The following is a 17,534-nucleotide window of genomic DNA, read 5'->3' on the forward strand; positions in this document are numbered from 1 at the left end:
GCATTGCTCCTTGTACCTATAGTCACAAAATTATAAGCAGATTTAATAGTAAAGCAACCATTAGTGGAAGGCTTCCAAAAGTGTTTATCCTCTCCTCTCTCCTCACAGGGTGGATGAGCATGAATAATATAGGCAATAGTGTTTGGATGGAACCAAAAACCAAGTTTAAAAGTATTCCAATTTCCAAGCTCATTGACATAGTTAGAAATAGATTCTTATCCGTCTATAAGCCCTTCACTCCCTGGTATTAGCTCAATCAAAGGAACATTAAGATCAGACCAGTTTCCAAACCAAAAGGATGCGTTATTTTTATTACAAACCTTCTTACCAAGCCCCTCCTTAAGGGTGTGTTTGGTTAGGAGGAGGGGAGCCCCTCCCCTCCCCTCCCTCCCCTTAAACCAAATAGACCCTAAAGCTATCCCAAACAGTGCAAATCCCCTTCCAAGTTTGTGAGTTCCTTCTTCTTTTCTTAATTATAGGAACATCCTTGTCTCCATACCCATACTTGCTTCTAATGACTTTAACCTATAAGGCTTCCCTATTTGTGACTAAGTTCCAACAAAGTTTTATAAGGAAGGCTTTATTCTGCTTCATGAGATTCATTATTCCTAGTCCTCCCTCTTTTTTCTCCTTTTGAATATTATTCCAAGAGACTAGATGAATTTTCCTAGCTTTGTTCTAGTCGCCCTAGATGAAACTTTGGCTACACTTCTCCAGATTGTTCAAAATCTTCTTCAGTAGCAACATCGTTTGCATATAGATAGATAGATAGAATTTTTTTCTAAGGTTACTCTTCCCGCCATATTCAAGAACTTCCCTTTCCATCTTGACAAATTTTTTCTAGTTTTCTCAAGAATAAGGGCAAAGGTCATGGCACTTGCTCGCTTGTGTAAAAGTAGAATGCCTAAGTACTTAGCCAAATCAGCTGTAAGTCCAACCCCCAATCTTCTGCTAAAATCATAGGCTCTATTGAAATTAACATTTCGAGAGAAACAAACTCTTGTCTTAGTCCTGTTTATGCTCTGTCCCAAAGCTTGACAGAATTTCTCCATGCACATATTTATACAATCAGTTTGGCTAGAATCAGCTACTCCAAACAAAATCAGATCATCCGCAAAGAATAAATGAGATATCTTTAGACCATCCCTGTTCAAAATAATTGGATTCCAATCTCCATCCTGTATTGCATCCATAATGACATGATTAAGACATTCCATACACAGAGTAAATATGTAGGGGGATATGGGGTCTCCCTGCCTAATTCCATGTGCTGGTTTAAAGCTTTTAGTAGGTCCACCATTCCATAAGACTTGCATTGAGGAGCCCCAAATACAACCCATGATAAGTTCACACATATGTAAATTTAAACCGATCCCTTTCAAGGTCTCAAGAATGAAGTTCCATTCCAAATGGTCATAAGCTTTCTCTAAATCTACCTTTATTGCCATCATCCCTTTCTTTTTCTTTGTAAGCTTCATAGAGTGAATCACTTCTTAAGCCACTATTATGTTATCACTACTTTGCCTTCCAGAGATAAAGCTATATTGATGCTTGCCCACTAATTTGCTCATAATTAGTTTCAAACGCCTACTCAGAATCTTTGTGATAATTTTATAACTGATATTTACATAAAGCAATCAGTCTAAAATCCTTCATGGTATATCCACTTTAGGAATGAGCACAAAGTGAGTGTCATTGATGGTCTTAATTCTGCTAGGATCTGCAAACATATCCTTAACCATCTTACAAATATCCTTCCTAATCACATCCCAAAATTCATGATAAAAGAAGGCCTGGATCCCATCCGATCCTGGTGCCTTAAAAGAACCCAATTCGAAGATCGCCTCCTTAATTTCCTTGTCATCAATGTCTCTGTGAATATTTCCTAAATCTGCATCTGTCAACGAAGGAAAGGAATTTCTGGAGAGGCTAGAAAGAATGGGTGTACTAGTGCTTTTAAATAGTTTCTTATAATAATCCACAGCTGAAGTCTTCAGTTCATCTTGATTCGAGATATATTCATCCCTAGAATTCTTCAAAGCTTAACTTCTATTTCTTCTACGGCGAGAAAGGGTTGAAGCATGGAAGTATTTACTATTTTTGTCTCTCCATTTCAACCATTGGCTCCTGTATTTTTGAAACCAAAGAAGCTTCACTTGGGAAATAACCTTGTTATATTCATTTGAAAGCTCCTTCTCAGTTTGCGCAAGGTATAAGTTATCTCTTCTATTGCGACATCTCTCTACTCCTTCTCAATTTCCATCTGCATCGAGCAGTCAATCGCACTGAATGGATTGCCGAGCAAGCTCCAGAACCCAATGATGTTTGCTGGCCATTTTTCTCTGAATCATTTATGCGAAGATGGATTTCTGAGTTCGTGGTTATAATTGTCTTCATCGTTTTCGCTATATTGTTCCTCATACCTGACGTAATTGTGCAAGGCCTTACCAACCTCAGCCAGTTGCAACTTTTGTTTCCCTTCCTGAAATGTGTTCTTAACATGTAAGTCACACGGTCAACTTTTATGTTGTTGCTGTGTAACCACTCTCGTGTTTTTTACTTTAGCATGTTTCCCATCTAAAGCCTGGTGAAACATTAGATTTGTTGCTTAAAGGAATTCTTATTCTCAGCAATATATAAAGCATAATCAAAGAGATACTGGACTGCTTCATCAGTAAACAATTTTAGTCATCTACTAAAAGTTGGAGATCATGGATTTTATGCTGTCGTGCTGGCCAGGGTAATTAATTATAGATTAGATCTAGAATGGGCCAAGATTTTAAAATGGAACTTCATGCAAAAGAAAATTTAGAGTATCAAACTGCCATTTCCAACATGAAAGAAACAATGTTTCATGAATGTCCATGGTTATGAGGCTTTTGATCTTGCTGCTTGCAAACTGCCTCCCAGGATATTTTGAGTGCATGTATAAATGGCTTTTCACAATGGATAAGGGATAATAGTTTCTTGGACATTTGTCTAGAAATTGTTGGACACCTCTTTGGCAGCAGTATTTGACGACAAAATTTCATGCCACTTGGACACTGCTCCTATTATTTGATGTCTAAAAATCTATGCTTGTGCATTTTATGTCTTGTCAAATTCTTCCTGACATTGCTTTTGTTGAGTTGTGTTTTATCAAATATGTGACCTACAATTCCCTCAATCTGCTAATATTACCTTCTTTTTTTTTGGGTTGGTTTCCCTGCTAATATTACCTTTACATTGCTGTTCACTCAGTTTACTCAAAAAAACCTTCTATGACCTTCTTGCAGAACATTTGTCCATCAACTAATTACAGGATTCCTTCCCAGCCTCATTCTTCAATTGTTTCTGATAATGGTGCCTCCAGTCATGGAGTTTCTTTTCTCCATTGAAGGGTACATCTCTCACAGTAAAAAAACAAAGAGTGCATGCAATAAAGTACTGTGCTTCACAATATGGAATGTGTTTTTTGCAACTGTGCTTTCTGTATCAGTTCTATGTCTAGTGTCCATTTTTCTTGACCCCAAGTCCATTCCTCAGAAACTAGCTGTTGCCGTTCCAGCACAGGTTAGACAATGCTTCTCCCATCTGTTGAAATTATTGTCAAGTACCATGGAAATCAATAAATGTTTCGTGTACATATATCATCTGATTTCTGCGTATCTTTAGGTTCCTGACCATTTAAAGGGATTACTAAGGGCCCATCACAACATCAGTGGTCAAGAAGTTTCAAACATTATTTCCTATTACAAACAATTCTCCTATCCTCACCTTTTGCTCATCTGGATCAGGCTACCTTGCTTCTTAAAACCTGATCTATCATAACCCATCCTTTTGCCCAACTGAAAATTATAATTTTTCACTCTTGCTAATGAATTAACCTCTTTCATGTAAAAAAGTTTTGAGCTTCTTTGATTTTCTGCAGGGGGCATATTAAAGAGCTCGAAGAGAAATGTTTAAAATATTCTGTCATTTTCATAAGCATCTAAAGATGAAAATGACAGTACTGAACTTCTATTAAAATCCTGAATTCTCAGATTGTCTGTTAAACCTCAGTACTGCAAGAATCATGCTGAAGGATAATTTTAGTAGTCCTTTAATATCAGTTTCTATGATAATTAAAAATAGGTTTAACTCTATTTATTAGTTTGGGAATTCATATAATCATTATATGTGTAAAACTATAATGCAATTTACAATAACTCTATTTATTAGTTTGGGAATTCATATAATCATTGTATGTGTAAAACTATAATGCAATTTACGATACTTTCTACATGTATTCTAATGCCATCAATTTTGACTGCAGGCATCATTTTTCATTGCATATGTGATGACGTCAGGATGGACAAGCTTGGCATTGGAACTTTTCCGGATGATACCTTTAATTTTTGGTTTGATCAGAAGGCCTTTCATGTCTGAGGATGGCATGTGTGAATTTCCTTACCACAAAGATATTCCAAGAGTACTTTTGTTTGGACATCTTGGAATTACATATTTCTTCTTAGCCCCACTAATTCTACCATTCCTCTTGATCTACCTCTGTCTTGCATACATTGTTTATCGAAACCAGGTCAGCATTTCTTAACATTTTGGTCTTGATGTCTATTTCTAAGAGACAGTGTCTTTATTTCTCTGAACTGAATTACTTAGTCACACTTGAGATCCCTTTGACTCATTCCTGAAAGAAATGGAAGACACCCTCTTGTCTGAATCTTTTTACTGTTCTAATCGCTGCTGCCAGGAAATTTGAGTAGGAAATTTTTTTAGTTGATGGCACAAAAACTGAATGAAAACAAGCAATTTTTATTCTTTCAAAACTGAGGTGTCTTACACAAGCCAACGAGGGCCCTATTTATAGTTCTAGGATCATGAAACTGAAGCATACAAAATAAAAGGGAGGTTATAGGAATTAAGGGGAGGTTACGAAGAGTTTATTGTGCTCCATTATGTGACTTCCATTTCTGTTCTTTTATTTTTCCGTTTCATCTTCCTCGGGTTGGGCAGAACTCGCCCTCAAGTCAAATTTATCATCTTCATCAACGTACGGAGATAGATCAGCGATATTGAAGGTGGCAGATACACCATAAGAACTAGGTAATTCCACCTTGTAAGCATTGTTGTTGATCTTTTGCACTATTTTGAATGGACCATCAGCTCTCAGGGACAACTTGGCATTTGGTTGTTTAAGAAATCGTTCCTTTCGTAAATATATCCAAACCAAATTTCCCAGGTTAAAAGTTTGATACTTTCGATGCTTGTCACGTTGAGTCTTGTATCTCACATTCTGCTTCTATATTCGTGCACGAACTTGTTCATGTAACTTCTTGATTTCCTTAGCCCTTTGGTCAGCATCAGAACTATATTGCTGCTTATCAAGTAAAGGGGTCAAGTCTATTCGACTAAGGGGACGAGTGTCATAAACAACTTCAAACGGACACTTCTCAATTGCTTGGTTGACAGAGTTATTATAAGTAAACTCAACTTGAGCAAGAATGAGATCTCACTGCTTTCAATTCTTCCCCACGAAACTGTGAAGAAGATTACCAAGAATCCTGTTTATAGCTTCAATTTGACCGTCTGTTTGGGGATGACTAGCACTGCTAAACTAGAGCTTAGTTCCCATCTTCTTCCATAGCATCCGCTAAAAGTGGCTGAGAAACTTCACATTATGGTTAGAAGTGATAGTCTTGGGAATGCCATGAAGACGCATAATCTCCTTAAAGTATAAGTCTGCTACTTGAACAGCATCATTAGTCTTCTGGCATGGAACGAAATGGGCCATTTTTGAGAAATGATCCACAACCACCATAACAGAATCTTTTTGCCTCTGAGTTCGTGGTAAAGCCAAAACAAAATCTATAGTTATATCTTCCTAAGGTGCTTCAGGAATTGGCAAAGGTATGTATAATCTCGTATTCTGACCCTTGGATTTGGCCAAGTGACAAATTCTGCATCTCTATATTTGCCTGTTGACATCCCGTTCAAGTCGAGGCCAGTAATAGTTCTCTTTCACTAGGTCAACTCTTTTATCCCATCTAAAATATCCAGCTAATACACCGTCATGTGCTTCCCAAATTATGGCTTCTTTCAAGGAATCCTGTGGAATACAGAGGGTTTTACCATGAAATAAAAACTCGTCGTGTCTGTAGAACTGGTGGAAAGATTGATTTACAGTTGCTTCCCACACTCCTCGAAAATCGGGATCATCTTGATATAACTCTTTGACAAGGTCAAATCTAATAACCTTGGTTTGCAGTGATGTAAGTAGGACATGGCGACGATTAAGGGCATCAGCTGCGGAGTTCAGAGTTCTAGCCTTATGTTTGATAAGGAATGGATAAAATTGTAAGAATTCACTCCAACGAGCATGTCTGCGACTGATCTTCTACTGGGAATTCAAATACTTGAGAGCCTTATGATTAGAAAAAAGTATGAACTCTTTATTTAGGAGATAATGACTCTAATGTTGGAGAGCTCGAACAATGGCATAGAATTTTTTGTCATAGGTAGAATATCTAAGCTTGGCATCATTGAGCTTCTCACTAAAAAAAGTAATGGGATGGCCTCCTGGCTTAAGACAGCACCAATGTTGGTGTTAGAAGCATTACAACTAACTTCAAACAGTTGGTCAAAGTTAGGAAGAGCTAGGACTGGAGCTTCAGTCAACTTCTTCTTAAACTCCTCAAAGCTTTTCTGAGCTTGCTCTGTCCACTAAAACTTCTCTCCTTTGGTGCAATTTGTAAGTGTTGCAGTAATTGAGCTAAAATTACATATGAACCTCCTGTAGAAAGAAGTTAATCCGTGGAAGCTTCGAACCTCCTGGATAGATTTTGGAATTGGCCAGCTGTCAATGGCTACAACTTTGCTTGGATCAATGCGAACACCCTTTGCGGTAATGATGTAACCCAAGAACACAACTTCGCTGGTGAGGAAGGTGCACTTCTTGAGATTTGCATAAAGCTTCTGTTCATGCAAGGCTTGCAAAACTTGCCACAAGTGATCTAAATGCTCCTCTTAATTCTTACTGTAAATAAGAATATCGTCAAAGTACACAATAAAAAATTTGCCAATGACGGGTCTCAATACCTGATTCATCAGGCGCATAAATGTGCTAGGAGCATTTGTTAACCCAAAAGGCATCACATTCTACTCATATAAGCTATCTCTGGTCTTGAAAGCGGTCTTTCACTCATCTCCTGACCGAATTCTAATTTGATGGTACCCACTACGAAGGTCAATTTTGGAGAAAGTAGTGGCACCATGCCATTGGTCTAGCATATCATCAAGCCGAGGTATCAAAAACTGATACTTAATAGTGATCTTGTTGACGGCTTGGCAGTCAATGCACATTTTCCAACTCCTATCCTTCTTAGGTACTAGAAGAATAGGTACAGCACAAGGGCTGATACTTTCTTGAACCAACCCTTTCTTCAACAACTCTTCAACTTGCCGTTGGACTTTAGAATGTTCCTGGGGACTCATCCTGTAAGCAAACTTGTTAGGAATGACTGCTCCTGAAATGAAGTCAATGGCATGCTATATGTCTCGCATGGAAGGCAACCTTGGTGGTATCTCATCAGATATTACATCTGAAAATTCTAACAATAGCGAAATGACTCCTGGTGGATTGGCTGACTCATCGTTCACCTCAAACACCAGAATAAAGCTCATCATTTGGGCTTCGAATTTTAACACCTTGAATTCCTCCTTAGTTATCAATGACTAATGGCTTAAAGGCATTAGATTCCCTTAAAGATTGACTAATCTTGTTGGGTGGTAGAGGCGCTAGTGTGAACTTGACACTATCTTTCATAAAAGAATAGGTGTTTGCTCACCCGTTGTACATAGCATGTCGGTCATATTGCCATGGCCTCTCCAAGAGAAGGTGGCATGCATCCATGGGAACAACATCACATAAAATTTCATCACAATATTGATTCGCAATAGAAAAGGTCACAAGGCATTGTTTAGAAACTTTTACCTCATTCCCTTTGTTGAGCCAGTGAAGTTTATAAGGTTGCGGATGATCTTGTGTTGGCAACTTCAATTTCTCTACCATATAGTCAGATACTACATTTTCACAGCTTTCACTGTCAATGATGACATTACAAACTTTTCCTTGGGTCGTGCAACGAGTGTGAAAAATGTTGCGTCGTAGCCAAGGTTCTTCTTTGACTACTATTGTATGTAAATTTCGTCTAAGCACCAATGCTTCTTTCTGATCAGCAGGTGTGACCTCCTCGTCATATACGAGTTCAATGCTGTAAAACTCAGCATCCTCCTTGTCTTCTTCAAGTGCTTCATACCCTGGTCCTTCCCTAATAGTGACAACCCTTCGAGTAGGACAGTCCGCAATAATGTGGCCAAATCCTTGGCATTTAAAGCATTTGATTGCTTTAGAGCTAGATTCCTTGGCAGTATTGGATGGTGGTTTGTGCATAGCAGTAGATTGCAGCTTGCTTGAGGAGTTGGTCTATTGAAATTCCACCTTACGGCCTTCTGGATAGCCCCTAAAGGATGAAGGCTGGAAAGTGGATCTCTTGGGTGTCTGCTTCTCAACACGCATGGCTAGACAGATGACATCATCTAAGGTATAATATTGCTGAAGTTGGACTAGACGACTGATATCTGTGTTTAAACCTACAAGGTATCGAGCTATTGTTTGCTCCTCCTTCTCCTGAATGTCACACTTCATCATGAGCTGCTCAAATTTTCTAATATATTCTTCTACAGATAAAGATCTTTGTCGTAGATTTTGCAACTGGATAAAATTATCCAAGTGGTAATGATCTGGTAGAAATTTTCTTGTGAGCTGGCATTTCATTTTCTCCCAAGTCTCAATCTTGCACTTTCCCTCACATTCCCGCTTCCGTCTGAGGTTTTCCCATCAAATAGAAGCATGTTTTTTTGAGTTTGAGGGCGACAATTTTGACTTTTTGCGCATATAGAATCTCCTTGTATTCAAATACTCGTTCAACAATTTGTAGCCAATCTACAAACTCATCTGGCTGAAGTCTTCCCTTGAATTCAGGAATGTCTACCTTGATGTCATTAGGGTGGAATTGTTGCTGTAGTGGACGGTGGCGGTTGTCAGTGGATGACGAACTGCTGCTTCCCGAATCTCCCTATAAGTTTTCTTTGTTGTTGTTTAACAGAGTTCGCTGCAATTCCACAATGGCTTCCAACTCTCGTATCCTACGTCTCATCTCTTCCATCTTAACCTTGTGCACATGTCTACATCTTGGAGGCATTTTGGATAAGTGTCAAGGCTAGGAATATGGGAAAGATTGGGGTGTAGATAGAAACGTTGAAAGGATATAGGGGTAGAATGGGATTTTTGGAAAGGCTAAGGGGAAAATGGAAATTTTGGACAGTCTAGGGGTAAAATGGAGATTCTAGAAGAATGAGGGGGTCAAACCGCAATTTATGAAAAATGTAGGGGTCAAAATGAAATTCAGGTAAAATAAAGGGTCAAAAGTGTAATTTTAGGAAAGTTTAAGGGTCAAAATGGAATTTCAAAAAATATTGGGGTCAATATGAAATTTCATAAAAATGAGGGGACAATATGAAATTACTGAAAGATTTATAGGGCACAAATGTAATTTTTAAAAATATGGCTGACTGGGTATAGTGACGTGGCTTAATATGACACGTGGCAGCTAATGATTGGATGACTTGTCGTTGACCGGTCAGATAGATGACGTAGCAGCTAATGTCAGCATCTTCAACCTTTGGTTGGCATGTGACGCCGCATGGAATGGTGGTGAGGCGCGTGTACTTCTAGTGGCGGCGCGTGACGGTGCATGTGTTGGTTTCTGACAACAGGGAACCTCCTGTTCCATGTTTTTGGACCTCCTAAGCATGATGGTGATGTTAGTTTTTTGAGAAAACACTTGGATTGCAAAACACGAAGACGTCAAGGATTCCTCCACTGAATCTCTCTCTTTTCCAGCGTACTTTCTCAACTATAACTCACTCTCTCGCTGTCTGGAACTTGGTCTGATATCAAAATGACACAGAAACTGAATGAAAACAAGCAATTCTTATTCTTTCAAAACTGAGGTGTCTTACACAGCCAACAAGGGCCCTATTTATAGTTCTGGGATCGTGAAACTGAAGCATACAAAATACAAGGGAAGTTACAGGAATTAAGGGGAGGTTACGAAGAGTTTATTGTGCTCCATTATGTGACTTCCGTTTCTGCTCTTTTATTTTTCTGTTTCAGTTGACCATGGGGTTTTCTGTTTGTGTTTGTCATTATTAGATCATGAGATTGATATAGATTATACTGATGTTCTCTGCCACGTATATTGCAGTTCCTAAATGTATATACACGCAAGTATGAAACAGCAGGGCAATTTTGGCCTATGATGCACAATTCCATGATTTTTTCTCTGGTACTCATGCACATCATTGCAGTGGGAATTTTTGCGCTAAAAAAATCTCTCTATAGCATCCATCTTGTTGGTTCCTCTTCCTATCATTACTCTTCTCTTTAATGCCTACTGCCGAAAACGGTTTCTCCCCATGTTTGTTGCATACTCTGCTGAGGTATGTTTTCAATCCACAATGAGAAATCTCTGAAAGAACATGATAGTAACTGCATGTTGCATTCAATTATAGGTAAAATATATGAAAGTCCCTGAACTTTAAGGCTGTTACACAAAACTCCTCTTACCTTTAAAAATTTAAAATTAACCTCCCTAGGTTTTTTTTTTTTTTTAACTACAACCTCCCCTTCTATTATTTCTTAGTTATCATATTAACAGAGGTTGCCATGTCATATTAAAAAAAGAAATATAATAGTTTCAACATGAGCTAATAATAGCTTTATAAAAATTTTATTCATATTTTCTGTTGTCATTATCTAATAATAGTTCAGGAGACTTTTATATACTTTAGCTTTCAATTATTTAACTGGGATCTTAACTTGGGTCTGTGTTTCTAGAGTCTGACCAAGGACAGACAGGACCGAACAATGGATGACTCTTTTGGTAGATTACGAAATGCTTATAATGAGTCTGCTAAGCAGCCAATTCAGCCAACATCAAACGTAAATGCTTATAAGGAGTCTGCTAAGCAGCCGATTCAGGCACTATCAAACACCAGCGGTCTTCGGACTCCCTATCCAAGAGCATCTAGATGAGTAGCCATGGTACCTGTGTGAGTTTCAAAAGAAATCAGGAAGCCGTCTAAAAGCCAGCTCTCTAGGCTACTGCATAAAAGAGAACAATATACTTTCTCTCTCTTATTGTTTCACCCAACTTTTTATTATCTTTATAGTTTCAAAAGTTATAATTAGGCGTTTAAAACCTAATATTTCTAATTTATTCTTGTTATATTTTTCCCAATATTTTATCACCTATATGTAAGTTAATTTTAATTTATTATCTCTACTTTTTTATCTTTTTATTACCATAAATCACATATTCAGAATATAACGATAACATATTTTCTTATATCAATAAAATTTAACAAACACTCAAAATTTTGACATGGATTATGCTAATACGAAAAATTCTCCTTGGCACGAGGCATTAACAGTTCGTTCAACTACATATCCTTGACTGGGTTTCCCCTAAAACCTATCAATTAGCGAGAATGAATAATCATATTCCCTGAAGGTTCGTGATAAGAGATTTTTTTTTTTTTTTGGTTTTTTCGATTGAATCATGATAAGAGAATTTAATTGGCCTTTCACCGGATATTATGTTGATAAGAACCCAACAATTTTATGTTGATAGGATGTGTTGGCATGATATTAGTCAGCATTGGCTGATTTATAAAAATCAGAAAAACACTTATTATCAATAAAAAAAAATAGAAGTTGAGGATCAAATACCTGATTTAATTTACAACATAATAAACCCTGAATTGACTTGGGAACCTGAGTGCAAATTCATCCAGCTCTTCCTGAAAAGAAATAAGCAAAATGCATTTAAGTTTCTGGAAAATGTGCAAGTCCAGTACGATGATAGTCCCTTGATGGATATCTTCTTCCACCCTTGAGAATAAAATTACGAAGACAAGAACCCATAGAAAGCTACAACTCAACTTGATCCCTAGAGTCCTTTATTTTCCATTGGAACGCAGAAAGTTACAAGCCACGCAAGGGAATATGACAGATGAATTGAAGAGTGATGTTCATATTAGATTCACGCCAGTGTTGCCACGGATGAACATACATCAAAGGAGGTCAAGATGTATTTACCTCTAAGAGAATGTCATCATAAGCAACATTGGAACATTATGGTTCTTTTTTGTAGTTTTAAAAATAATACTTAAATTAAAATGTTCTCGTCTGAAATGCCAATTTAAGATTCGCTTAAACTTTAACTAATCAAGATCCGCTTAAAATACTTGGACTAAAATGTCTCTATCCTTTTTTGTAATATTTTTAGAACTACAAAAAACCATCACAGTCTTAAAATTTAATTTCATAATTTTGTGGTTTTGATTGATTTTTTTGTGATATTTGGAGATATCTATTTATGATTGTGAATATTGTATTTTGTCCAAATTCTTATAAATGAATAAGATAACATCTATAATAAAATAATAAAAATGAATAAAAAAGAGATAATGAAAAACAGGAAAACATTTTATAAAAGCAATCTCTATAAAATAATAAGAATGAAAATAGAAAAATATTTTATAACAAGAAAATAAACAAATAAAAAGTTAAAACGTCTTGGATCTGAAAATAATAAAAAATGACATAAATATAATCAAACTAGATCATGATCTAATATAATAATGTATGAGCTATAAAGATTTGAATATATCAAAATAATATAATAATTAAAACATAATATAATCAAATATCTAATATTATGAGTTGAAGATTTCAAAATAATATAATCTAATATCTAATATTAAGATTTGAAGACTCCAAAATAATATAATAATCAGGATATAATAATAAATAAAATAACAAATAATCTCTAATCTCTAAATAGTAATAACCAAAGGATATATAAAAATGCTAATATAAATTAAAAAATCACAATATAATTGAGATTCTAGAAAAAATTCTAAGTATAAGGGTCTATCTAAAAAAAACAAATATATAGCAAAGAGGGCAATTAGATACTCAAGAAAACTGAGAGAAAAAGAGGATTGGAAGAGGAAAAACCTGGAGATAATAGAATGAAAAGGTTTTGAATTGATGATGGCATGCAATAATCTTATATGATCGTGGTTAATGCTTTGGTGTTGGCAATCCGTGGTTAATGTTTCTCATCTTCATTGAATTCTTGAAACTTGGAAGAGTTTTACGGTGAATACATGCAAATCTCATTTGGTTATTTCCTAAAGGAAATCATGAAGCTTTTATTTCAAGGAGCACCCATGACCATCTACCCTAGCAATACCTGGTAAGGGTTTTCTCTATCATTTAATATTTATTAATTAGATTGATGACTCTTATATTTACCTCTCATAAAAAATCATAACAATAAATCATTCCTCTAATATTTCTATATCAAAAATCCATGAGTGATACTATTTCATCTTATGCATTTAGAGTGTCAATTAATAAATCGTGAGTGATACTAAATTACCAGATGTACATGGTTAATTGATGTGTAACAATAAGCAATCCCTAGGCTTGTCCACCAAAGTACTCTCGATTTGCTATGTGAGACTTTTAGAGTCCTTACAAGTTTATGAGTTAATTAATTTGTCATATAGGGTGATAAATTATTGTATGTACATCAATAAAAGTGTTTTATATTCTTTTGACCATAAAAGAATTTTAGAGTCCTTATAGGTATATAAATCAATTAACTAATCCTATGTAGCGTTAGATTATTACATGTATATAATTTTATTTTATTTGTTGCGTGAGACTTTTGGAGTTCTCATAGGTTTATAAGTTCATTAGCTTAATTTTTATTAATTTCTGTCTTCTATCTTCCCTTAAACTTTAGGCATGCACATGCTTTTACATTGATCAAATATATATTTCATAAAGTTGAGTCTTAAAGCTTGAGTCTAGAACCTTTTAAGCTCTTGTACTCAATCTCTCCACTAATTGAATAATTGCAATCATTTGTCTTCATGTGATTGAATATTACGTGCCAGCATTTATGATTTCCAATAGCTATTATTTTGTTCTTCTTCATCTTGTGTCTTCACATGTGACTGCACATGTGAGCCTTGCTCTTTAAACTCTTCTCCTTTTATGCTATGTGCTATAATGACATGATATAGGTGTTGGACTTCAATATGATTCTTTGATGAATTTCCACATAGAAAATGATTTCTAATCTCTATATATCTTATGTGATAATTATTATTACAGAATTTGATTGTAACACACACACACGCACACGCACACGCACACATGAGGAATCTAGCAGATATCATGATTAAATTTGAAGATATATGATGTGGGAAAGTATTCATGAGGAATTTTAAAATTTAAATCTCAAATCTCTATGTATTGATTCCTCATTATATCTATCAAGATTTTACCTAGTCTATTTGTTGTGAGAAACTTTCATAGTCCTTGCAAATTCTTACCATAATTAATTTGTCATGTGTGGCAATAAATTATCAGATTGTTTTATTTTATCTATTGCATGAGACTTAGAATTCTCACAAACATATAAGTCAATTAACTTACCCTTTGTAGCGATAAATTATTGCAAACACATTGTTTTGAAATCATTCATTATATGAGACTTTCAAAGTTCATGCAGATTTATAAGCTAATTAGCTTATCTTATGCAGCAATAAATTATAGTGAGTACATATTTCAAAGTATTTTCCCCATAAATGAAAATAATTTTTTAAAATAAATAAAATAAAATAAATCATTTTTTGAAAGGTGAGTGTATGAAGTTTTCATAAATCTTATCAAAATGTTTTCTCAAAATTATCTCTCAAGATCTTGTCACAAATAAGAAAAATTATTTTCATGAATACAAAATATAAACCAACATTAAAAATCATTTTATTCAACTACTCTCTTCAAATGTACTCCAACCATAAGAGAAGAACTTTGTCTTCAACTACTCTCCCTTCCATCGTTTTCTCCAATTAGCATATCTATATCATGCACATAATCATACTAGGTAATAAGTCAATACAATGTAAATCATACTAGGTAAAAACAAATTTACCTAGTTACCTTTTGCATATCAAATATCAGAGTGATAGACGGGCCATCGTCTAACACTTCTAAAAAACTGTTAATAGAGGACTCCTTATATAGGACAGTTTGATACAAAATTATCCTATATAAGAAGGCAGAGAAAAGTGTGATGTACGATGAAAATGATATAGGATGGTTACCAATAAAATGGTCCTACATGATTTAATAAATATAGGATAGTTCATCCCTAAATTGCCCTATATTTGTTTTTGAAATTAAAAAAAATGGAATTTTTTAAAAACTGAACTGATAGAGGACGATTATTTTGAGAAATTGTCCTCTATGTTTTCAAAATATAGGATGGTTCTTTATGTGAACCGTCTTATATTTACTTTCTCCCTTATATCAGTTCCCATTTTGAAAAATCAAAAGCAAAGAGCAAAAAGCTGAAACAGAGACAAAGTTGAAAACCTCTCTGGTGTTCATCTTCTTCAACCCCAAAGCCTCATCTTACTTAACGAAATCCCAAAAACCATTACCCAAAACTTATTTCTTCATTTTTTTGGCAAAATCTCAAAGGTAGAACTTGCTCACAAATGCTGTTATTGCTTCTTCAACTTCACATGACAACACTGGGCATCTTGAGTTCTTGTTAGTTGTAAGCTTCTTTCTATGACTCTCGTTTGATGTTTCTTTATATTTGTGCATTCTCTGTGTCTCTGTGTGTTCAAATCAAATGTTGAGATGTGATTTAGAGGAGATTAGGGTTTTGATTTATAGTTTTAATACTATGCAAATGAGGTGCTTGATAAAATGCCTGAAAGGAAAGAAAGTTTAGAAAATAGCAAATTTGATAGTTAGTAGCGAATTTAAGGTTATAGTATTATTGTCTTGTTTGTTTCCTATGAGTTATGAAGTGAAAAATCTAAATCCTCACAACTCACCAGCATTTTGAAGCGCAGACAAATAAAAAAAGACGATCATGGAGAGGAAAAAATTCAGATTTAAGCTTGGAGTGTACATTGAAGCTTAATAATGGCATATATATATATATATATATATGGCTTAAAATATTTAAGATGAATTGATTTTTTGTTATTGTTTGGATTGGTTAATCTTGAAGATTTAGTTAGGATGATGTTAGAAGAGAAGAGCTTAGACATGAAATTGTAAAATTGGTGCTTACAAGTTATTTGTTGAAATGCTTGTTACAAGAAGTAAACTTGAAAGCTATTTTGACTTTTATGTTTTGATTAATTTCTTCTAGCCCTCGCTATTCAGTTTCAGCCTCTGTTTCTTAAAATTGTTTGAAAGTTCTTTCAGTTTCAATGCTTTAACTATAAACAAAAATTTAAGGGGGGAAAACGTTGATAAAAGAAGAAAAAACATAGGTAAAATAGCTGAATTCCAATAGCCAATACAAAATATTTGATGCATCACCATAATGTGCTTATTTTGCTATTTTTGCTCAGCCATTAACATTAAATGAATGATGGTGCTATATTAAATGATAAATATAATTAGTAGAAAGGGTTAAATCTAAGAGGTTGGAAGAGAGGGCTAAGTGCCTAAGAAAGTTTCAATTTTAAGCTGTTATAATTCTAAATTTTCATCTAAGAGTACTAACAACTAGTTAATACTTTAAAATGAAAATTGTGGCTTATTAGACATTTAGAAGAACTGTAAGTCAAAATATACTTAAATTTATTTTTAATAGTAGGGATGTTTTATTAGGGATCCCCACTATTTTTAATCAAGTGGTTCATGAGCAATGCATTGTTGAGTTAGTATTTAATTTATTATCTTGCACTTATGATGATTGAGGGACTCATCACATATCCCTTAACAATTTTTTCTAGATTTGAGATTATGGATAAAGAATGGATGTGTACGGATTGATGATCGAGGGAATATATAGAAGGGGTGAGCCACTTTATTAAGGTTGGGTTGAGCATGAGGGAGACAGTAAGAACATTGTGTGCCCTTATCTAAAATATGGACTTATGAGGTAGGTTACTGTACCAAAATTGGAAGACCATTTAGTGGTTAATAGAATTGATCAAAATTATAAGTGTAAGTATAAGCATGGAGAGGTAAGGGACATGACCAGAACTAACTATAGCTATGTGTCAAATGACTTTAACACAAGTATAGGTGAGGTAGATCGTGTTGAAGAGATGGCCAATGCGGTTGAAGTGGAACTCAATGATTGTCCTCAAATGCTTGAAAGGTTAAGAAGTGATGCAGAGAAGGCATTATACAATGGTGTTAAGGAACACATGTCAAAGTTGACTGTGGTGTTAAAATTATACCAATTGAAAGCAGAAGGTAGGTGGAGTGATACGAGCTTCACAAACTTGCTTTCATATTTGCATGATGAAATGCTACCGAAGGATAACAAACTTCCAAGGTGGTTATATGATGTAAAAAAGATGTTGAAATCTAT

At 35.1% G+C, this 17,534-nt stretch overlaps 1 pseudogene; it reads left to right on the plus strand.

The window, feature by feature from the left end:
- The first annotated feature begins 2,185 nt into the window (after positions 1–2,185).
- LOC129322513 (CSC1-like protein At1g69450) lies at positions 2,186–11,134 on the plus strand (annotated as a pseudogene).
- Positions 11,135–17,534: the final 6,400 nt, after the last annotated feature.

The sequence above is a fragment of the Prosopis cineraria genome, unplaced genomic scaffold, assembly GCF_029017545.1.
Source record: "Prosopis cineraria cultivar Desert tree isolate PC_DT_omini unplaced genomic scaffold, ASM2901754v1 PC10, whole genome shotgun sequence".
NCBI classification, from domain to species: domain Eukaryota; kingdom Viridiplantae; phylum Streptophyta; class Magnoliopsida; order Fabales; family Fabaceae; genus Prosopis; species Prosopis cineraria.